We start from the raw sequence: 16389 nt of genomic DNA on the forward strand, positions 1-16389 counted from the left end.
ATTTGCCATCATAAAATGGTTTACCATTTTAAAGTGTACAATTTGAGGGCATTAATACATTCACAATATTGCGCAATAATTACCACTATTTCCACAACTTTTCATCACCCTGATCAGAAACCCTGTACCCATTGAGCAATAACACCCTATTCTCTCTTCCTCCCAAACCCTGGTAACCTCTAATCTACTTTCTGTCTTGATAAATTTGCTAGATATCGTATATAAGTGGAATAATACAATATTTGACCTTTGGTGTCTGGCTTGTTTCACTTGGCACAATGTTTTCAAGGTTCATCCGTGTTGCAGCATGCATGAGAACTTCATTCCTTTTTATGTAGTGGCTTAATTTTACATTTAATTTTTTTTATTTTTTTAGAGACAGGGCCTTGCTGTGTTGCCCAGGCTGGAATGCAGTGGTGCGATCATAGCTCACTGCAGCCTAAAACTCCTAGGCTCAAGCAATCCTTCTACCTCAGCCTCCTGAGTAGCCAGGACTACAAGTGTACATCACCATGCCGCACTCTTTTTTTGTTTTTAATTTTAGAAGAGACGGTGATATGGTTTGGATTTGTGTCCCCACCCAAACCTCATGTTGAATTGTAATCTCCAGTGTTGGAGGAGGGGCCTGGTGGGAGGTGATTGGATCATGGGGTATATTTAGCCCTTGCTGTTCTCATGATAGTCAGTTCTCACTCGCTGTTTAAAAGTGTATAGCACCTATATAATCCCAGCTACTTGGGTGACTGAGGCATGAGAATTGCTTGAGCCTGGGAGGCAAAGATTGCAGTGAGCTGAAATTATGCCACTGTACTCCAGCCTGGGTGACACAGCAAGACTCTGTTTCAAAAAATAAAAATAAAAGTGTGTAGCACCTCCCGCTTCACTCTTCCTCCTGCTCTGGCCACGTAAGATATGCCTGCTTTCCCTTTGCCTTCCGCCATGTTTGTAAGTTTCCTGAGGCCTCCCCACCCGTGCTTCCTGTACAGCCTGTGGAACCATGAGCCAATTAAACCTCTTTTCTTTATAAATTACCCAGTCTCAGGTAGCTCTTTATAACAGTGTGAGAATAGACTAATATAGATGTGATCTTGCTGTGTTGCCCAGGCTGGTCTCAAACTCTTGACCCCAAGTCATCCTCCCACCTTGGCCTCCCAAAGTGCTGGGATTACAGGCATAAGCCACTGTGCATGGCCTGTTTTAATTTTTTACATTATATTCATTGTTTGGAAGAAGAAAACTTAGGGAAAGCAGATAAAGTTGTTACAGCAGGTAGCTAGTCAGGCATGAGCAGAGCAGGAGAGGGCTCCTCCCACCCCACCAGGAATGTCAGGTGACCGTCAGTTGTCAGACTATCTCTAAAATAATAGCTGGTCACAGCTGGTGCCAGGGAAAAGCAGTCTCCCAATAGAAACACCTGAAACTGGTGATCAGCAGCTTCCCAATAAGATCTCAGGAGTTGGGCAAAAGGGCTCAAGCATGCGCATTAAGAGGCACACTGGCGGAGTTTAACTGGTATGTGACCTTCCAGGGACATCCAACTGGTAAGGGAAGAATGCCTCAAGGGAGCATGGGTACAATTCCAGTAAACACACTGCACATGCTCACCTCCCAAGCGCTGGTAGGCCACTGTGCATGCAGACGGACCACCCCAAGGGAAGAATCAGGGAAGAAGGGACACAAGACCCTGGAAGTATGCCAGCATATTACACCCTAAGTCAAAGGTCAAATGGCACACTTGATATCTCAAGTCACCTGCTTGGCCCTCTTGCAAGTGTACTTTCCTTCCTTTCATTCCTGATCTAAACATTTAAATAAACTTTCACTGCTGCTCTAAAAATTGCCTAAGTCTCTTTCTGCCTTATGCCCCTCAGTCGAATTCTTTCTTCTGAGGAGGCAAGAATTGAGGTTGCTGCAGACCTGTAAGGCTTCACCACCAGTAACAAATTTACTTCATTCTGCCATCAAGTGATAACTGCCCTTGATTCCCCTCACCTGTTAATCATCTCAACCAACTAAATAGATACCTAAATTCTCTAAATACCCAATAAAGCAAATTAGTCCACATCCACACGAACCAAGAGTTAAAGTAAGTGCATATATTACCCTTCACCTGTTCTGGGTTTCTCTAGCATTAACAGTCTCTCTGCCAGGCCGAGTGGCTCATGCCTATAATCCTAGCACCTTGGAAGGCCATGCAAAGCTTATAGCTTGCAGTGAACGCCAAAAATGAGTTCTCAGACAATTCCAGCTGAGTAGGGTGGGAAAGCAACTCTTCTGAAAGAGTGCCGCCCCAGAATCCATCCACCAAGTATTTATTGAAAGGGCTTGTTAAACTACAAACATCCACCAGATGGCCATTTGAGGTTGGATACTTCAGGCACATATGACCTCGTAAAAGCACTCAAACCGCATTCTCAGTGTTCCTTATCACACACTCCACTCCTTGTCCTGTTTTCAGGGTCAAGGATTTACATTCTTATGCACAAATAGCATACACACAGTGCCTCAGTATTTTTCCATGCCCCGACCTCAAATGCCACGTACATAAGTTTGAATATGTTGCCGCGCACCCCTACAGGCCAAGGTAGGCAGATTGCTTCAGCCCAGGAGTTCGAGCCAGCCTGGGCAACATAGCTAGACCTCATCTCAGAAAAAAAAAACAGTCTTTGTCCCCTCAGAACCTTTTTCCCCGCCTTCTAATTCAACTTGCCCAATCCTGAAAATATCTTCCCAAGACCCTGATTCCTTCTCAAGCATTCATCCTCTATCAAACTTTCTCCAAAGGGTCAACATTCTCTCTTTTTTGTTTTTTTTTTTTAGACGGAGTTTCACTCTTCTTGCCCAGGCTGGAGTGCAATGGCACTATCTTGGTTCACCACAACCTCCGCTTCCCGGGTTCAAGCGATTCTCCTGCCTCAGCCTCCTGAGTAGCTGGGATTATAGGCATGTGCCACCACTCCCGGCTAATTTTGTATTTTTAGTAAAGATGGGGTTTCTCCATGTTGGTCAGGCTGATCTCGAACTCCTGATCTCAGGTGATCCGCCCACCTCGGCCTCCCAAAGTGCTGGGATTACAGGCATGGGCCACTGCGCCCAGCCTCCAACATTTGCTTTTGCCTCCACTTAGTAACTTTCAGTCTTCAGGGGTTAAAATACTGGTCTTGGAGCCAAACAGACCTAACTTGAATTTCTACTTCACCTCTACTGGTCTTATGACCTGGAGCCAATATTCAACCTTTCTAAGCCTGAGGCTTAGCAATGGAAAGTACTGAAAACAGTGTGGACTAAAGTAGTCAGTAAATTATAGTTACAGGTTGAATATCCCTTAACCTAAGTGCCTGGGACCAGAAGTGTTTCAGATTTCAGAAATTTTTGGATTTAGGAATATTTTACATAATAAGATGCCTTGGGGATAGGACCCAGGTCTAAACATGAGTTCATTTATGTTTCATATACACCTTATACACACAGCCAGAAGGTTGTTTCATATGCCCTATATATACATAGCCTAAAGGTAACTTTATACAATTTTATTTTATTTTTATTTTTTGAGACAGAGTCTCACTCTGTCTCCCAGGCTGGAGTGCAGTGACACAATCTCGGCTCACTGCAACCTCCACCTCCCTGGTTCAAGCAATTCTCCTGCCTCAGCATCCTAAGTAGCTGAGATTACAGATGCGCGCCACCACACCCAGCTAATTTTTGTGTTTTTAGTGGAGTCGAGGTTTAACCATGTTGGCCAGGCTGGTCTTGAACTCCTGAGTTCAAGTGATCTACCCACCTTGGCCTCCCAGAGTGCTGAGATTACAGGCATGAGCCATTGTGCCAGACCTATACAGTATTTTTCATAATTCTGTGCACGGAACAAAGTTCATGTACATTGAACCATCAGAAAGCAAAGGTGTCACTCAGCTACCCATGTGGACAATCTTTGGTTGTTTGTTTGGCGTCATCATCATTCCTGACTCTGAATTTATATGCTTCTGATAAGAAATCATTTTCTTTTTCCTTTTTCTCTTTTCTTTTCTGGAGACAGGGTCTCACTCCATCACCCAGGCTGTAGTGCAGTGGCGCAATCTCGGCTCACTGCAACCTCCACCTCCCCGGTTCAGGTGATTCTTGAGCCTCAGCCTCCTGAGTAGCTGAGATTACAGGTGCACACCACCACACCCAGCTAATTTTTGTATTTTTTGGTAGAGACGGGGTTTCACCAGGTCAGCCAGGCTGGTCGTAATCCACCTGCCTCAGCCTCCCAAAGTGTTGGGATTATAGGCGTGAGCCACTATGCCCGGCCATTTTCTTATATTTATTCACACATGTACTTAACAGTTAAAAAAAATAGGACATAGCATTAATACAGTGAAAAAAAAAACAATGTATTTAGGATAACTGACTGCAGCCTGTCACTTGAGGTCATGTGTGGAATTTTATTTATTTATTTATTTATTTATTTATTTGAGACGGAGTCTTGCTCTGTCACCCAGGCTGGAGTGCAGTGGTGCAATCTCAGCTCACTGCAAGCTCCGCTTCCCGGGTTCACGCCATTCTCCTGCCTCAGCCTCTGGAGTAGCTGGGACTACAGGCGCCCACCAACACGCCCGCCTAATTTTTTGTATTTTTAGTAGAGATGGGGTTTCACTGTGTTAGCCAGGATGGTCTTGATCTCCCGACCTCATGATCCACCCGCCTCGGCCTCCCAGAGTGCTGGGATTACAGGCGTGAGCCACCGCGCCTGGCCAATTTATTTTTATTTTTATTTTTGTTAATTTTTCTTAGAGATGGAGTTTCGTTCTTGTTGCCTAGGCTGGAGTGCAATGTCGCGATCTCGGCTCACTGCAATGTCCACCTCCAGGGTTCAAGCGATTCCCCTGCCTTAGCCTCCTGAGTAACTGGGATTACAGACATGCGCCACCACACCAGGCTAATTTTGTATTTTTTTAGTAGAGACGGGGTTTTGCCATGTTGGCCAGGCTGGTCTAGAACTCCTGACCTCAGGTGATCTGCCCACCTCGGCCTCCCAAAGTGCTGGAATTACAGGGGTAAGCCATCGCACCCGGCCTATGTGTGGAATTTCTTACTTGTGGTATCATGTTGGTGCTCAAAAAGTTTCAGATTTTGGAGAATATCAAATTTTGAATTCTCAGATTAGGGATGCTGAACCTGTATTATTATTATTAGAACCCAAGTCTCTCCAGTTAAACTTTATTTTTCTTTTTTTAGAGACGGGTTGCACTCATAGCTCATTATAACCCCGATCTCCTGGGCTCAAGCGATCCTCCCATCTCAGCCTCCCAAGTAGCTGGGACTATAGGCAGCTGCCACCATACCTGGCTAATTTTTTTCAATTTTCTTTAGAGACGGGGATTCTCACTGTGTTACCCAGGCTGGTCTCAAACTCCTAGACTCAAGTGCTCCTCTCACCTTGGCCTCCGAAAGTGCTGGGATTACAGGCATAAGCCACCTCACCCAGCCCAGGTTAAACTCTTTTTCAAAGGTCACCAGTGATTTCCCAATTGCCAAATCCAGTGGCCTCTGTGGCAGGTTGTATAATTGCTCTTAATTATTCATTTCCTCTTCCTGAAGCAGGATTATACCTCCTACCCTGTGGAACACAGGAGTGGCATGTGACTTGCTTTGGCTAATAAAATATGAACAGGACACACATGGCATCCAAGGAGAAGCTTTGATATAAGAACTAGCCAGGCCAGGCTCAGTGGCTCACGCCTGTAATCCCAATACTTCGGGAGGCCGAAGCAGGCGCATCACCTGAGGTAAGGAGTGCAAGACCAGCCTAGCCAACATGATGAAACACTGTTTCTACTAAAAATATAAAAATTAGCTGGGCGTAGTGGCATGCGCCTCTACGCCCAGCTACTCAGAGGCTGAGGCAGGAGAATCACTTGAACCTAGGAAGTGGAAGTTGCAGTGAGCTGAGATCACACCACTGCACTCCAGCCTGGGCAACAGAGTGAGACTCTATGTCAAAAATAAAATGAAATAAAATAAATAAAGAACTTGCTTGAGATTCACTGCCTTGCTTGTCCCTCACTCATAAGACTCTGCAATATTCCAGACTGGGGCACTTGATCCTGGAGCAAAGATAACCTGGAATAACACTGTGGCCCATCTACAATAGACACATAGTATGCATGAGATAGAAGCTTTGTGGCTAGGCCGGGTGGGGTGGCTCACGCCGATAATCCCAGCACTTTGGGAGGCCGAGGCGAGTGGATCATGGGGTCCAGAGTTCAAGACCAGCCTGGCCAAGACGGTGAAACCCCGTCTCTACTAAAATACAAAAAAATTAACCAGGCATGGTGGCGGGCACTTGTAATCCCAGCTACTCGGGAGGCTGAGGCAGGAGAATTGCTTCAAATTGGGAGGCAGAGGTTGCAGTGAGCTGAGATCACGCCTCTACACTCCAGCCTGGGTGACAGAGCAAGACTCCACCTCAAAAAAGAAAGCAAAAAACCTCTACCAGGGAGCCAAACCCCATCGCTGCGGACACACACACACACACACACACTCTCTCTCTCTCTCACACACACACACACACACACACACACTCTCTCTCTCTCTCTCACACACACACACACACATGTGTAGACTTTCCCCAGGTAGTTATTGGCCAGGATGGAGTCACATACCTCATCTAAACCGATCAATCCCCGTGAAAGGGAAAGAAACTACCGTGACAACCTGAAACAAATTTTGATTCACCTTTCTGGAGATAGGGAGGGAGTAGCCTACCTCGAACACATGAGTGAGCAAAGAGTGAACTCACATCTTTAAAAAGTCGGGACCAAACTAGCTTCTTACCTTGCGGAAACAATAAGAAGTCGTTCCATAATTCAAACTTTCTTTCAAGTTTTCTCTTTGATAACCGTCATATCTTAGCACGCAACACTAGGTGTTTATGATCAACTTCCATAATAATTATCATAATAAAGAAAATAATCTCTCATAACATTTACATAATTGATGATTTTTGCTACATCAGTGTATTAGAGTTCTCCAGAGAAATAGCAAATAGGATATGTGTGTGTGCGTGTGTGTAGACAGGAGGAGAGAGAGACGGAGAGAGGAAAAAAAAGAAATAGAGACAGAGTTAGAGAGGGATGTATTTATTTATCACTTAAGACACAGTCTCACTCTGTCACACAGGCTGGAGTGTAATAGCATGTTCTCAGCTCTCTGCAACCTCCACCTCACAGGTTTAAGCAATTCTTCTGCCTCAGCCTCCTGAGTAGCTGGAATTACGGGTGCGCACCACCACACCTGGCTAATTTTTGCATTTTTAGTATAGACGGGGTTTCACCATGTTGGCCAGGCTGGTCTTGAACTCCTGATCTCAAGTGATCTGCCTGCCTTGGCCTCCCAAAGTGCTGCAATTACAGGCGTGAGCCACTGCGCCCAGCTAGAGAGGGATTTCTCACGTAATTATGGAGGCTGACACGTCCCAAGATGTGCAGCCGACCTGGAGGCACAGATCACTGAAGATGTCCTCCCAGGTCAAAGCCATGCAGGCTCAAAGCAGGAAGAGCCACTGTTTCAGTTCTAGTTCAAAGGCAGAAAATAAACTGCTATCCTAGCTCTAGACAGTCAGGCAGGAGAAGCATTCCTCTTATTCACGGGAGGGTCAGCTTTTCTGTCCCATTCAGGTATTCAACTGATTGGATGGGGCCTTGCCACATTAGGGAGGGGAATCTGCTTGATACATCTGCCAGTTTAAATGTTCATTTTGGCCAGTTGCAGTGGCTCACACCTGTAATCCCAGCACTTTGGGAGGCTGAGGCGGGTGGATCACCTGAGGTCAGGAGTTCGAGACCAGCCTGGTCAACATGGTGAAACCCCGTCTCTACTAATAACGCAATAATTAGCTGGCTGTGGTGGCGGGTACCTATACGCCCAGCTTCTCCCATGGCTGAGGCAGGAGAATCACTTGAACCAAGGAGGCGGAGGTTGCAGTGAGCCGAGATTGCGCCACTGCACTCCAGCCTGGGTGACAGAGTGAAACTGAGTCTCAAAAAATAAATTAAATAAATAAATGTTCATCTCATCCAGAAACACCCTCACAGACACACCAAGAATACTGCTTGACCAAATGTCTGGGATCCCTGTGGCTCAGTCAAGTTGACAAGTAAACAACCATAGCAACTTGGCACCCAGACACATCTCCTTAAACCATACTTAATAACCAAATAAAGACAATAACACGGTCATAATTCCACCTACCATGATACCACTATCCTGCATACAAACAAAAACACACTAACCCCTTTCCCAGAAGAGAAGGTAAAGTCCTTGGGTCGTGTTTTCTCTTTGATATGCCATAACTTTTTTTTACTTGCATAAATTTAAGGGGTACGGCCGGGCGCGGTGGTTCATGCCTATAATCCCAGCACTTTGAGGAGGCTGAGGGGGGCGGGGTCACGAGGTCAGGAGATCGAGACCATCCTGGCTAACATGGTGAAACCCCGTCTCTACTAAAAATACAAAAAATTAGCCGGGCGTGGTGGCGGGCGCCTGTAGTCCCAGCTACTCGGGAGGCTGAGGCAGGAGAATGGCATGAACCCGGGAGGCGGAGCTTGCAGTGAGCCGAGATTGCAAGTGAGCACTCCATCCTGGGCAACAGAGGAAGACTCCGTCTCAAAAAAGAAAAAAAAAAGTAAGGGGTACAAGTACAGTTTTGTCACACAGATGTTTTACATAGCAGGGAAGTCTGGGCTTTTGGGTAAGCATCACCCAAACAGTGTACATTGCACCTATTAGGCAATCTCTCATCCCTCATCACCCTCCCACTCTCCCACCCTTTCAAGTTTCAATGCCTGTTCTTTCACACTCTACACACTCTATGTCCATGTGGACACATTATTTAGATCCCATTTATAGATAAGAACACATGGCATTTGACTTTCTGGGTTGTTTCACTTAAGATAATAGCCTTCGGTTCCATCCATGTTGCTGCAAAAGATATGATTTCATTTTTTTTATGGCTGAATAGTATTCTAATACACACACGCACACACGCACACACACACACACACACACATTTTCTTTCTTTTTTTTTTTTTTTGAGACGGAGTCTTGCTCCATCACCAGGCTGGAGTGCAGTGGTGCGATCTCGGCTCACTGCAATCTCCACCTCTCAGGTTCAAGTGGTTCCTCTGCCTCAGCCTCCCCAATAGCTAGGACTACAAGTGTGCACCACTGTGCCTGGCTAATTTTTTGTATTTTAGTAGAGATGGGGTTTCACCATGTTGGCCAGGATGGCCTCGATCTCCTGACCTTGTGATCCTCCCACCTCGGCCTCCCAAAGTGTTGGGATTACAGGCATGAGCCACCGCGCCTAGCCTACCATATTTTCTTTATCCAGTCACCCACTGATGGATACCTAGGTTGATTCCATATCCTTGTTTTTGTGTATAGTGCGGTGATAAACATAACGAGTGCCCGGGTGCGGTGGCTTAAGCCTGTAATCCCAGCACTTTGGGAGGCCGAGGTGGGAGGATCACCTGAAGTCGGGAGTTTGAGACCAGCCTGGCCATTATGGTGAAATCCTATCTCCATTAAAAATACAAAAATTAGCTGGGTGTGGTGGCACGCACCACTTGGTCCCTGCCACCCTCAGATTCAACTACTGCCACTGCATTTAGGTTTTCCATTTCAGTGATAGCAGTTCTCACTGTAATTTCTGACCTACTGAGAACAACAACCACTGAAAACTTCAGGAATGCTGGGGCTCCCTTCACAAATTTATTTCTCACAGTCATGGTGAAGGGTATGTCCTCTGGGTACTCCTGGGGTGGGTGAGCAAATCTTACATGACAAATCCACTCTTTCAGTTAGTACAAATGTATGGGATACATGCGAAATTTTGTTAAATGTATATAACGTGTACTGATCCAGTCAGGGTATTTACAGGGTCCATCAATTGAGAACAATACATTTTTGTTATACTATAGTCACCCTACTCTGCTGTCAAACATTGAATTTATTCCTTCTATCTAAATGCATGTTTGTATTCTTTACCCACCTCTCTTTATCCTTCCCCCTCCTCCACCTTCACCCTTCCTAGTCTGTTTTATCTCTCCTCTCTCTACCTCCATGTGATCAAATTTCTTAGTCTCTTATATAACTGAGAACATATGGTACTTGTCTTTTTGTCCCTGGTTTATTTCACTTACGATAATGAACATTAGTTACATCCATGTTGTTGCAAATGACAGAATTTCATTCTTTTTTGTGGTTGCATAGTATTCCATTATATATATATGCCACATTTTCTTTATCCATTCATCTGTTGAAGGACACTTAGGTAGAGTCCATCTTCTTGCTGTTGAGAGTAATACTCCTTAAGGCTTTAGATCTTTTTCTCTAGAGTATACCAAGGCAATACTGGCATTTCTTTCTTTTTTTTTTTTTTCGAGACAGAGTCTTGCTCTGTCGCCAGGCTGGAGTGTAGTGGCGTGATCTCGGCTCACTGCAACCTCTGCCTACTGGGTTCAAGTGATTCCCCTGCCTCAGCCTGCTGAGTAGCTGGGCCTACAGATGCACGCCACCACGCCCAGCTAATTTTTTCTATTTTAGTAGAGACAGGGTTTCACCATGTTGGCCAGGATGGTCTTGATCTCCTGACCTCATGATCCACCTGCGTCGGCCTCCCAAGTAGCTGGGATTATAGGTGCATGCCACCATGCTCAGCTAATTTTTGTATTTTTAGTAGAGACAGGGTTTTGCCATGTTGACCAGGCTGGTCTTGAGCTCCTGCCCTCAGGTGATCCCCCCAGCCTCGGCCTCCCAAACTGCTGGGATTACAGGCATGAGCCACCATACCTGGCCTTGTTCCATGTTTTAGCCAAACAAACTAACTTTTAGAGCCCTTTCTAACCTCCTAAGCTGTAACATTAAATTGGTGGATCACTTGAGGTCAGGAGTTCGAGACCAGACTGGGCAACATAGTGAAACCCCTTCTGTACTAAAAATACAAAAATTAGCTGGGCATGGTGGCAGGTGCCTGTAATCCCAGCCACTTGGGAGGATGAGGCAGGAGAATTCCTTGAACCTTGGAGCTATAGATTGCAGTGAGCTAAGACTGCACCACTGCACTCTAACCTGGGCAACAGAGCAAGACTCTATCTTAAACACAAAACAAACCATTAAACTGACAGTCACTGTTTAGTGGGCCCATGTCAGTAAATTTGGCTTGATCCAACTTTATTTTTCTTTCACCGTTATCCCACAGTCTTAATATCCATTCCCACACATTTTGCCCTGGATTTCTGCATGTGTAAATTGGAAAAACTATGTACTCCTTTTGGAATGCAGCTTACTTACCTCTTCAAGGGTCATGTTTTGTACTTCACCTTTTGTGGCCGGCGGGGACTTGAGTCTAGTCATAGGTTTAGAAGCAAAGAGAGGTGATGAGGGTGTGTCCTGAATAGACTCAGCAGAGTCTTGCAAGTTAACTACCTCAGGAGAGGACATTATAATATCCTCAGGCAAAGCAGGATTCATTCTTCAGATGGGATGGAATAGCTGCTTCTACTAACAGAAGACTCAGCAGAATTTAGTGGTTCAGTGTCCACACCCTCATCAGGATCTTTCCATATATCCCCATTCCAATTTTCAGGATCTCATTCTTTTCTTTCCCAATCAATGCCCTCACTTTGACAGCAGATGCCCTGAGAGGTTGGGAATTTGATTTGCATTGTAATTCAGCCACTTGCTGGATAAGACTCTGGGTGTGCTTTTCAGCAATCTCAGCTCTGAAGCTACAAGGATTTTAAATGTTGCCTTAATCATATCCTATATTACAATTGTGTATTTCTGGACTCTATTCTGATCAACCAATGTGATTTTAGCCATATATTGCGGACTTTCTTGAAGAGGGATACACATATACGATGGTGATACATTTTTATTTCCAATGGATGACCACAAGATGGCGCTAGGTGACCAAAATGATCTGCTTACCAAACATTAAAGCCCAGAATTAAGCATACAGGTTAAGCAATATACACAAGAAGGAATACCTTTTAATGTAATATCTTAAAATTAATACATTTTAAAGCCTGATATTTTTTAAAAGAAAATTGGCACATAAAAAAACAAAGTGCTTGATTAAAATGTACACAGCTGGGCGCAGTGGCTCACGCCTGTAATCCCAGCATTTTGGGAGGCCAAGGCGGGCAGATCACCTGAGGTCAAGAGTCCGAGACCAGCCTGGCCAACATGGTGAAACCCTGTCTCTACTAAAAATACAAAAAATTAGCCAGGTGCAGTGGTGCATGCCTGTAATTCCAGCTACTCAGGAGACTGAGTCAGGAGAGTTGCTTGAACCTGGGAGGCAGAGGTTGCAGTGAGCCAAGATCGCACCAGTGCGTTCCAGCCTGGGTGACACAGCAAGACTCTGTCTCAAAAATAAAAATTAAAAATTAAAAAAAGAATAAAATGTGCACTCAAACAAGGAGTCTCCCATCTTGTTATCAAGGGACAATTCAGAATCAATGCTAAATATTGTTTTAGTGTGAAATATCCCTGCTTTAAATTGAGGGTCATGATTTTGTGCTCCTGCCCTAGGCAATGAGACCTACCATGTTGTATTAGCTGTGCCTTTTGTTTTCTGTATTCCGATGCTTTGACATTTGGGAGCCTTGCTAATCCTGGAGGGTTGCCTGTCCCAGTCCCAGTGCTAGCAAATTTCTAGAGACAGTAAATGACTAGGGGAGTATGCCCTTTATATGCCAACCAATCCAGGGCCTACAACCTCAACCACCTTTTTTACTGGGCCCATACTATCCATTCACCTGCCCTAATCACTCCAGGGCCAGCCCTTATCCCCCAGAGCCCACAGAAAATTATTCAAATAAACCAATGCTAAACTTGCTTATCCAGCCTTGCCTCTTTCTTTCTATGGAAACCACAGCAAATTATCTTGCCCACATTTTCCTTCCACTCTCTTTGCCTCCTGACCAACCCCTGTGCTTCCTGGGTGTCTCTCCCCATCCCCCCCTGGGGTGATGTACCCCTTCATAGGATCTGTGAGCATAACAACTACATTTTCTTTCCTTTCTTTTTTGAGATAGGGTCTGCCTCTTCACCTAGGCTAGGGTGTAGTAGTACGATCCCGGCTCACTGCAGCCTCCACCTCCTGGCCTCAAGGGATCCTCCCACCTCAGCCTTCGGAGTAGCTGGGACTACAGGTACTCGCCACTACAACTGGCTAAGTTTTGTATTTTTTGGGGAGACGCGATTTCACCATGTTGCCCAGGCTGGTCTTGAACTCCTGGACCCAAGTGATCCTCCAACCTCAGCCTCCCAAAGTGCTGGGATTACAGGTGTGAGCCCCCGTGACCAGCCACGACTATATTTTCAATGGCAGTTGTCTCCTCATCTAATGACCTTGCCATACTAAATAATAATAAAACCTATATTTTTTAAAACAAGTGTCAGACATTGCTGGTTACCTTCCCAACCATTCCCCTACTTTCTTGCTGAAGGCTTTGTTCAGGGGTAGCAGTGGATTCAGCTTAAATGCTTATCTTGCCAGATTCCTTGCAGCTAGGTTGTCTGTGTGACAGACACATGGTTTCCACATAAGCAGAAATCTCCTGGTAATTTTTGGGTAAGTTTTTGTTTCCTGATTCAGATACCACTTCTTTTTCCCTTTTCCCCCTTTCTGGAACACAGACATGAGACTAGAGATAAAGCAGCTATTTTATAATCATGAAGTGACAAACTCAAGCATGAAAGCTACCTTGTGAGGATAGTGAAGTGGAAAGATAAAGGAAGCTTGGGGCCAGGTGCAGTGGTTCATGTCTGTAATCTCAGCACGTTGGGAGGCTGAGGTGGGAGGATTTCTTGAGCCCAGGAGTTGGAGACCAACCTGGGCAACGTAGCGAGACCCTGTCTCTACGAAAAATACAAAAATTAGCCGAGCCTGGTGATTCATGCCTGTAGTCCCAGTTATTCAGGAGGCTTCAGTGGGAGGATTGCTTGAGCCCAGGAAGTCGAGGCTGCAGTGAGCCATGATCACACCACTGCACTCCAGCCTGTGCAACAGACTGAGGCCCTGTCTCTAAAAGAAAATAATAATACACTAATATTTAATATTAATACTAACAGCTTTTTGAGGGGTTTATCATTGAATCCTCCCAAAATGGTATGAGGTAAGTAAAAATGTTCTGACTTTACAGATGGAGAAACTGAGGCATAGAAGTATTATATAACTTTTCCAAGGACATACAACTCTAAGTGGAGGAGTCAAGATCCAAACCCACTTCTGCCTGTCTCTAAAGCTTGAGCTAACAACTGTAAAATTGAAAGGCAAACTCTTTGGGGATTCATGTTGTTTGTATCTCCGCAGTGCCTATTGTACTGCTAGATGCCAGTGTTATTTAATCAAGATAAATAGGCTGGGCGTGGTGGCTCACGCCTGTAATCCTAGCACTTTCGGAGGCCGAGGCGGGCAGATCATGAGGTCAGGAGATCAAGACCATCCTGGCTAACACGGTGAAACTCCGTCTCTACTAAAAATACAAAAAATTAGCCAGGCGTGGTGGCAGGTGCCTGTAGTCCCAGCTACTCGGGAGGCTGAGGCAGGAGAATGGCATGAACCCGGGAGGCGGAGCTTGCAGTGAGCCAAGATTGCGCCACTGCACTCCAGCCTGGGTGACAGAGTGAGACTCTGTCTCAAAAAAAAAAAAAAAAAAAATCAAGATAAATAAAATTAAGAGTAATCAAAAGAAAAGAATAACATTTTTGGCCATATCACCATAAAGTAAACATAACCAAAAACTTTGTTTCAGTATATTTAAATAGACTTAATCTTCATTATTTGTAGATTCCATATTTGCCAATTTGCCTACCCATTAAAATTTATTTGTAAGCCCGAAATCAATACTTGCAGCACCTTCATAGTCACTTGCAGACATGTGCAGAGTGGGAAAAAATTTGAGTTGCCCAAAATGCACGTAGAACAAGGCAACTCTCTGCCTTTCTATTTTAAGTCTCATACTGTAAACAAAGGTCCTTTTCCAAGTTTATTTAGCACTGCATTTTTCCCATTTTTGTGCCTTTTGTTGATTTCACTGTGTTTTGTAGGGTTTTTTGGGGTTTTTTTTGAGACAGAGTCTCGCTTTTTGGCCCAGGCTGGAGTGCGGTGGCACGATCTTGGCTCACTGCAACCTCTGCCTTCCAGGTTCAATCAATTCTTCGGCCTCAGCCTCCCAAGTAGCAGGGACTACAGGTGCACACCACCACGCCTGGCTAATTTTTGTATTTTTAGTAGAGACAGCGTTTCACCATATTGGCCAGGCTAGTCTCTAACTCCTGACCTCATGATCTGCCCGCCTCAGCCTCTCAAAGTGCTGGGATTACAGGTGTGAGCCACCATGCCCAGCCAATTTCACTGTTTAAAATAGCCCTACATGGTGGCTCAAGCCTGTAATTCCAGCACTTTGGGAGGACGAGGCAGGTGGATCCCTTGACCCCAGGAGTTTGAGACCAGCCTGGGCAATATAGAGAGACCCCATCTCTACAAAAAATATTAAAAATTAGCCAGGTATGATGGCAGGTGCCTGTGGTCCCAGCTACTGGGAAGGCTGAGGCTGAAGGATCACTTAAGCACAAGAAGTAGAGGTTGCAGTGAACCAAGACTGCACTACTGCACACCAGCCTGGATGACAAAGTGAGACCCTGTCTCAAAAAAGAAAAAAAAGACATTTTTTCACCACAAAAGAATGACAACTATGCGAGATAATGCCTATGTTAATGACCTTGATTTAGCCATTCCACTATATATATACATTTTATTAATTTATTGTTATTATTTTTTGAGAATGAGTCCTAATCTGTCGCCCAGGCTGGAGTGCAATGGCACAATCTCGGCTCGCTGCAACCTCTGCCTCCCAGGCTCAAGCTATTCTCCTGCCTCGGTCTCCCAAGTGGCTGGGATTATAGACATGCGCCACCATGCCCAGCTAATTTTTGTATTTTTAATAGAGACGGGGTTTCGACAGGGTAGCCAGGCTGGTCTTGAACTCCTGACCTCTGGTGATCCACCCGCCTTGGCCTCCCAAAGCGCTGAAATTACAGGCGTGAGTCACCTTGCCTAGTCTTTATTTATTTTTTGGAGACAGAGTCTTGCTATTGTCCAGGCTGGAGTGAAGTGGCACAATCTTGGTTCACTGCAACCTCTGCTCCTGAGGTCAAGCGATTCTCCCGTCTCAGCCTCCCAAGTAGCTGAGATTACTGTGTGCATGCCACCATACCCAGCTAATTTTTGTATTTTTAGTAGAGACGGGGTTTCACCATGTTGGCCAGGCTGGTCTCGAACTCCTGGCCTCAGGCCATCTGCCACTATAAAGATACTACCTGAGACTGGGT

The sequence above is a fragment of the Symphalangus syndactylus genome, chromosome 10 (assembly GCF_028878055.3).
Source record: "Symphalangus syndactylus isolate Jambi chromosome 10, NHGRI_mSymSyn1-v2.1_pri, whole genome shotgun sequence".
Taxonomy (NCBI): domain Eukaryota; kingdom Metazoa; phylum Chordata; class Mammalia; order Primates; family Hylobatidae; genus Symphalangus; species Symphalangus syndactylus.